A 7,251-nucleotide genomic window follows, 5' to 3' on the forward strand; every position below is an offset into this window, starting at 1 on the left:
TAATTAACTAAAGGTGAAAAAGTTATATATTAGTCAAAATTTGAAGAATAGAATAGCCAATCCAATGAAGTTAGTGTTCGTGAATTCCGTTTTGAGTTGAGATAATAAAATATTATTAGAATATTATTGTTTATTATTATTATTATTTTAAAATTTAAAAAAGTTGAATTGTTTATTATATTTTGTGTTGGGATTTGAAAAAATTGTATTGATAAGTTGAGATAAATTTAGGTTTCAAATAAAGCCATTTTTTCAGGACAGTTTGAATTATTTAGGGCAGTTTGAGAATAAAGACCTTAATGTTCTTAACAGTAAAACATATGAATATGATAATAAAACCAAATACATTTGCTGTTTTTTCGGTACACCATTTCCCAACTTTTATACTTACATTTGGTTATTATTAGAACTGCATATATGGTTAAACTTAAACTTATATGGGCATATGCACATATGATTATTCCTCTCTCTATTTTTATTGTATTAGATTTATATGAGCATAAGTTAAGTTCTTAGTAAGAAATTATATTTATAAGCCGGTTTGGATAACACGGCTAGTAAAGTGGTTACATAATATAATTTAATTTGAAATAAAAATTTTAAAATTTAAATTTTGCAAATTCAATATTAATTTAAGTGACATATAATATACTATACACACCGATTTAATAATAGAATAACTTTCTTAATAATGTTTGTCTATTTCTCTTTACTTTTGTTAGATTTTAAACCATTATTAACTATGCATTTTTTCCACACCAAAGTTCACTCCCTTTATCATTTGGATCATATTTTATTTAAAAGTTCTTCTACTTGTAAATTGGCTTGTAAATATACTTTTTATTGCGGGATTAAAATAAAAAATATAAATATTTATTTATACTAATTAGAGTATAATGCATTTTATATGATTATAACTCTGACGAAGTACTAATGTTAAGTGATGTGTCAGTGAAACAAGAGATCAGGGCAGCCCTAGTACTAGGGTCTCAAGAGAGTCTGTCAAAACCACGCCCTCAGACGTAAAGGCCAATGACAACAAGGGATCATGTCGTCTTTGTTCTATCCTCTAGTTACGATCAACTCATCAAAGTACTCATGAATGGTAAATGTGATTAGACTAGTGTTACATTTTTCGATAGATGTATTCCGAAAATTCATCAAAAAGGTAAAAGGTGTTTTTTTATATTTTATTTTTTTTATTTTATATATATTTTTAATCATCATAAATATTTAAAAATAATAAAAATTTACAACATCATTAACAAATATTTCTTTAATCACAAAATAAAAAAATAAAAAAAATATTCAGAACACAAATCCGAGACCTAAATTCAAATCCCAAATTATTTCTCCATGTGATTACCCATACCTTGTAGCATGTAAAGCTACCCTCAACTAATAGTCCTGAAGTATTAATGCAGCCTTTCGTTCCTCTTTCATTTTTTTTTTTTTAATGAAATATACACATTTTATTAATAAATCGAAATTACAAATGTGACTTATCAATACAAGAAATTTTAATACATAGAAAATCCAGTCTATAAGTCAACTAACGCAACAACTCTGAGGCTTCCTTACACACAAATACATTTGTGACGAACATTATCTTTAACTTCTAATCAAACTCTCTCGTAACAGAGAAAACGCTCTGTAAAAACAGAACTTAATGGCCCTCTCTTTCCTCTCAGGAAAGAAGAGTACGAGACACTGCTATGGATATCAAATCCTATAACTTATTCCTATTTTATTAAAAACTAAACTAAGAAACAACTACAAATAACCACATTAACAACTACAAGACCACAAGTTCTGGTGAGACCCCAGACGTCATGCCCACCGCAATCATCGTCATCTCGAGTCCCGGTAGAACGAGCACCCAGCGTACATACGGACCACAACAGCCCGGCCGTAGCATCGCCCACCACACTCGAAAGTCTTGCCCCAGATTACGTCCAATCTAAAGGCCTAAACCTCACTCGGATCAACAAAATCAACACCAACACCAGAAACAAAACAACTACAGAACATTGAAACGGACAACAACAAAAAAACGAAACAAAAAAACAAGACAAAAAAATACAAAACGGATTTTGGTTGAAGTGGGAGAGTGAAGAGAAAGAAATTGATCACACAGTTGACCTATTGTGAGTACAAAACACAATATTTTTATTATTTGTGAGAATTCATTATAAGAAAAATAAATATTTATAATTTTTTTTACAATAAAAATGACTATTTATAAAGAAAATAGACTCATTTTAACTAAAAATAATTATTTCGTTAAAAATAACTGATCACAAATAATCAGTTTTCTTCTAATAAAATTGATAGGAATTAAACATGAAAAATCCATGTCAAAAAACATAATACGTGGTATGGTGATACGAGTAGGTATTTTTATCAATGCAACTTAAATTAACAAATCAACAAAACAATTTAACCAAGTAATAACATATATCAAACTAAAAATATGATAAATCAGTAAAAACAAAGAAGACGATTTTTGTCATTAATCGATAACATTTCAAAAACTCTTTAAAAAAATCACTCTAGGTGCTCAGCCACCATCTTTAAATACGCTAAAGAAGTAATTGACTAGTCAATTCATACTCTCATAAACCTTTGTTGACTCTGAACCAGATTGGCAATCCCACAAGTCACACACTCGAGCTCTCCATCAACAACAGCTCCTAACCTCCAACCCTTTTTCATAGTTTATTGAACGAACAAACTTCATATGATATACAATAACCGAATTAAGGATATTGGAGGTAAATCCTCTGGAGAGCTCCTGCGATCCTGGAGGTTTTTTCCCTGTCTCAAGTACAGATCTTAAAACTCTTCCATCATGGAAGAGACCTTAGAAGACTTATGTAACCGGATGTCTCTGTCGAAAAAGGAAAAGGAAGAGCTTATAGTGGAAGAGGAACTGCTCGACGAAACGAATCAAAGGGGAGAGCACTATCTCCTTGTGTCTCTACTCACGGAAAAACACTACAACCATGAGGCTTTTAAACAAATTTTGCAGAAACTATGGAGACCAGTAAAAAGAATTTGGTTTAAGGAAGTGGGCTCTAAATTGCTTCTGCTGGAATTCGAAGACCAAAGGGAAAAAGCAAGGGAGCAACGTGAAGGACCTTCGTCCTTCGATAGACATCTCGTCTTGGTGAAGCACTTCGCAAGAGGTTTACAGGGAAACAAAGTTAAGATTGTCTTGTCTTCTTTTTGGATAAGGTTATACGACTTACCTTTGGGTGCCATGAATGAGAGGGTGGTGAGGAAAATTGGCAACAGCATAGGTACGGTAGATCAATATTGAGCCAAATGAATTTGCATGGGGGGAGTTCATCAAAATCAGGGTTAGCTTGGATGTCACAAAACCTCTTTTACGAGGTAAATGCATCAACATACCTTCCCTAGGTGTTTGCTGGGTTCGTTTCATGTACGAAAGGTTACCTACCTTTTGTTATATATGTGGTATTTTGGGTCATAGTCATAAAGATTGTGAAGAGAGGATGAAACCTAAGGAAAAACAGAAGGAAGGGGATTATCCATATGGGCCATGGCTGCGAGTAGGGACCACCTCTGTAAACCACCGCTACCACTAGGCCGAGCAAGGTAAAGAGATTCTTGTTCCGCCACCTTGTTTAAGTTCCAAAGGTAATGGAGCAAATCCGAAAGGAACATGTGTAATCCCAAATCCTACTATCTCGGGCAGTGCAGGTGGAAGTGGGCTTCAAGGCACTATGGCACGCAAAGTCAACATTACTAAGGCCACAAGTACAGATCTCCATTCTGGTTTAATGAGGGGAAAAGAGGCCTTACCTCATTCGATAGCTAGACTAGATGGGGGAATGGAAAACCTGTAGGAGGAACAATCAAGAAGGGAGGAGGCTATCAGGGGAAAACAAACAAACACTCTGATTGATAATGACTCTAACAGAAGTTTGAAAGATGAGGCCCTTCCAAAATCAGATTTGGTCTATAAGGAAGGTTCCCTTTCTACGTATGGAGGTGGGCTTAAGTTAGTAGATGAATTGGGCCTTGTTGACCCAACTTCTCGGCCTAAACGAGGGAGGCCATGGATGAAATGGACTCGTGTAGGTCCAGCTTCTCTTGGAACATCCACAACTCCTATGCAACAAGTTACTAAAGGAAAGAGAAAGGTCATATCACTGATCTCGTCTGAAACAAAGCGCTTGAAAATGAGAGAATACAAGGAAAGACAGTTGAGGTTGATGAAAGAAGAAAGGTGGAGGCTGCAAAGTAGCCCCACCATAACCAACGAAACTTATTAGTTGGAACTCCTGTGGGCTTGGGAACCCACGGGGAGTTCGAGCTCTTCATGATCTTATCATGAGGTTGTGTTTCTACTTGAAACAAAGTTGGTTGCTACTGCTATGGAGAGAATTCGAATAAGAGTGGGTTTTGATGGTTGTTTTGTTGTACCGAGTGAAGAAAGGAGTGGAGGTTTGGCTCTCATGTGGAAGAATGAGATTAGCTTGATGCAAAGCTTATGGACCCGAGTAAAGGAATTCTATGGAAGTTTATAGGATTATATGGACATCCAGAAATTGAAAGAAGAGGAGAGTCTTGGGATTTAATTCGAAGTTTAAAGGAACCTCAAGAGATCCCATGGTTGGTCTGTGGTGATTTCAATGAGATGCTGAGTAACTATGAAAAGTTGGGTGGAAGACCAAGGCAAGAAAGATTGGTGAATGCATTTAGAGATGTTCTTGATGACTGTCATCTGTTGGACTTGGGGTTTCAAGGTATTAAATACATGTGGTCTAGTAGGAGACAAAATCAACAGGTGATAAGTGAAAGGCTTGACCGTTTCTTGCGAATATGAAATGGCAGGAATGTTTTCCGCAAGCTCGTGTCTTCCATTGCTCTGCTGCATATTCTGATCATCTACCGATATCACTTTCTCTAAGTGATGGATTGGCTAGAAGCAAAACTAAGCTTTTCAGGTTCAAGGCCATGTGGATAGAAGAGGATGAGTGTGAGGAAGTTATTTCAAGACATTGGTAAGAAGCTGCTAGAGGTAATAATTTAATGGCCATTTCCCAAAAGATCAAGGCTTGCAGCAGAGGTCTAGAAGTCTGGAATGAGAAGAAATTTGGCAAAGTGCATCAGAATTTGAGGAGAGCATGAACTACTCTTCATAGAATGCAAATGATAGATCCTAGGCAAGTCACAAAAGATGAATTGGCATCAGCAAGGAATAATTTGTAAGTTTGGCTAGAGAGGGAGGAAATTCTTTGGCACCAAAGAGCTAAAGTTTTGTGGCTTAAGGGGGGGTGATATGAACTCAAAATTTTTCCATCATAAGGCTGCACAAAGAAAGAAAAAGAACTGTCTTAATGCACTAACAGATGAGCAGGGTATAAGGAGATTTGGGGAGGAGAGAGGCCAGCTTATAGTAAGTTTTTTCTAGACTTTGTTCCATTCTAATATGAGTAACAATAACTGGGATTTTTTGGAAGGATTAAGGGGTCAGGTGTCTGAACAAATGAATGATGAGTTACTAAAAGATTTTCATAGAGATGAGGTCAAGACAGCTTTGGATCAAATGGCCCCAACGAAATCCCCTGGACCCGATGGAATGGTGCATATCTTCTTTCAACAATATTGGCATATTGTGGGTGATGAGGTAACAAATGGAGTGTTGTCCTCCCTTCAAACTGGTACTCTTCATTCCTCTCTTAATCATACTTTCATAGCTCTGATCCCAAAGCTAAATAAGCATGTGAAAATTTTCGAGTTTAGGCCCATTAGTTTATGTAATGTTTTGTATAAATTAGTGGCTAAAGTTATTGCAAATAGGCTTAAAAGTGTACTTGATGTTATTATCTCAAAAACTCAAAGTGCTTTTGTACCTGGAAGGAACATTACTGGTAATATTCTAGTGGTACATGAGGTGATGCATTTTTTGAGAAATAAGAGACAAGGCAAGAATGGATCAGTGTCCATTAAGTTGGACATTAGCAAAGCTTATAACCGTGTTGAATGACCATATTTACAAGTGGTTGTGGAGGCAATGAGTTTTAATGCTAAATGGATCCATCTCATTATGATGTGTGTAAAAACTGTGTCATTTTCAGTTTTGGTTAATGGTGAGCCAAAAGGTCCTTTCACTCCATCTAGAGGCTTGAGACGAGGTGACCCCCTTTCACTTTACTTATTCTTACTATGCACTGAAGGCTTGATCTCTTTGATCAAACATGTCGAGAGAAGAGGAGAAATTTCAGCTGTGAAGATTTGTAGAGGTGCCCCAAGATCTCTCATTTACTTTTTGCATATGATAGCCTTTTATTTTGTAAGGCAAATATGCAAGAAAATCACAAAATTCAATCAATTCTCAACTTTTACGAAGCATCTTTTGGTCAAGTCATTAACAGAAACAAAACGGGCCTTGCGTTCAATTCAAATGTGCAACCACCAACTAAGGATGCAATTATGGACTGACTTTTGGGGAGTATAACAAAGTCAGGAGTATGAAAAGTATTTAGGACTCCCATCTTTTGTTGGGAGGTCAAAGACTAGAGCTTTTTCTGAAATAAAGCACCGAGTGTGGAGGAAGCTGCAAGGATGGAAAGAAAAGGTTCTCTCGGTTGGGGGAAAGGAAGTGTTGATTAAAGCAATAGCCCAAGCTATTCCTACCTATTCCATGAGCTGTTTTAAACTTTCATCTTTTTTGTGTCATGATCTTGAACAAATGATGGCAAAATTCTGGTGGGAGCAGAAAATGAAGAGAAAAAAATTCATTGGGTGAGTTGGAAGAAGATGTGTGAAACAGAAAAGGAAGCTGGAATGGGATTCAAGGATTTGAGGATCTTTAATGATGCTCTTTTGGAAAAGTAGGGATGACGCATAATGTCCAATACGAACTCATTGCTTCACAGTATGTTTAAGGCAAAATATTTTTCAAAGATCCACTTTTTAGATGCTAGTTTGGGAAGCAATCCTTTCTTTGTTTGGAGGGGAATTTGGGGTACAATATCCAAGCTAAAGGAGGGGTGTAGATGGAGAATAGCATCGGGGAATAAAGTGAGAGTATGGACTGATGCATGGGTACCAGGTTTTAAAAGGATTGCTGATATGAACTCTGTGTCTGTGATAGGTGCAGAGAAAGCTATTGTTAATTCATTATTTCTACCTCGGCAAACAGCCTGGGATGTAAAAAAAATTTCAAGCATGTTCCCTCCTGCAGTGGCACTACAGATTATGAAGATTGTGCTTAGT

This window comes from Juglans regia, chromosome 14 (assembly GCF_001411555.2).
Source record: "Juglans regia cultivar Chandler chromosome 14, Walnut 2.0, whole genome shotgun sequence".
In the NCBI taxonomy this organism is placed as follows: domain Eukaryota; kingdom Viridiplantae; phylum Streptophyta; class Magnoliopsida; order Fagales; family Juglandaceae; genus Juglans; species Juglans regia.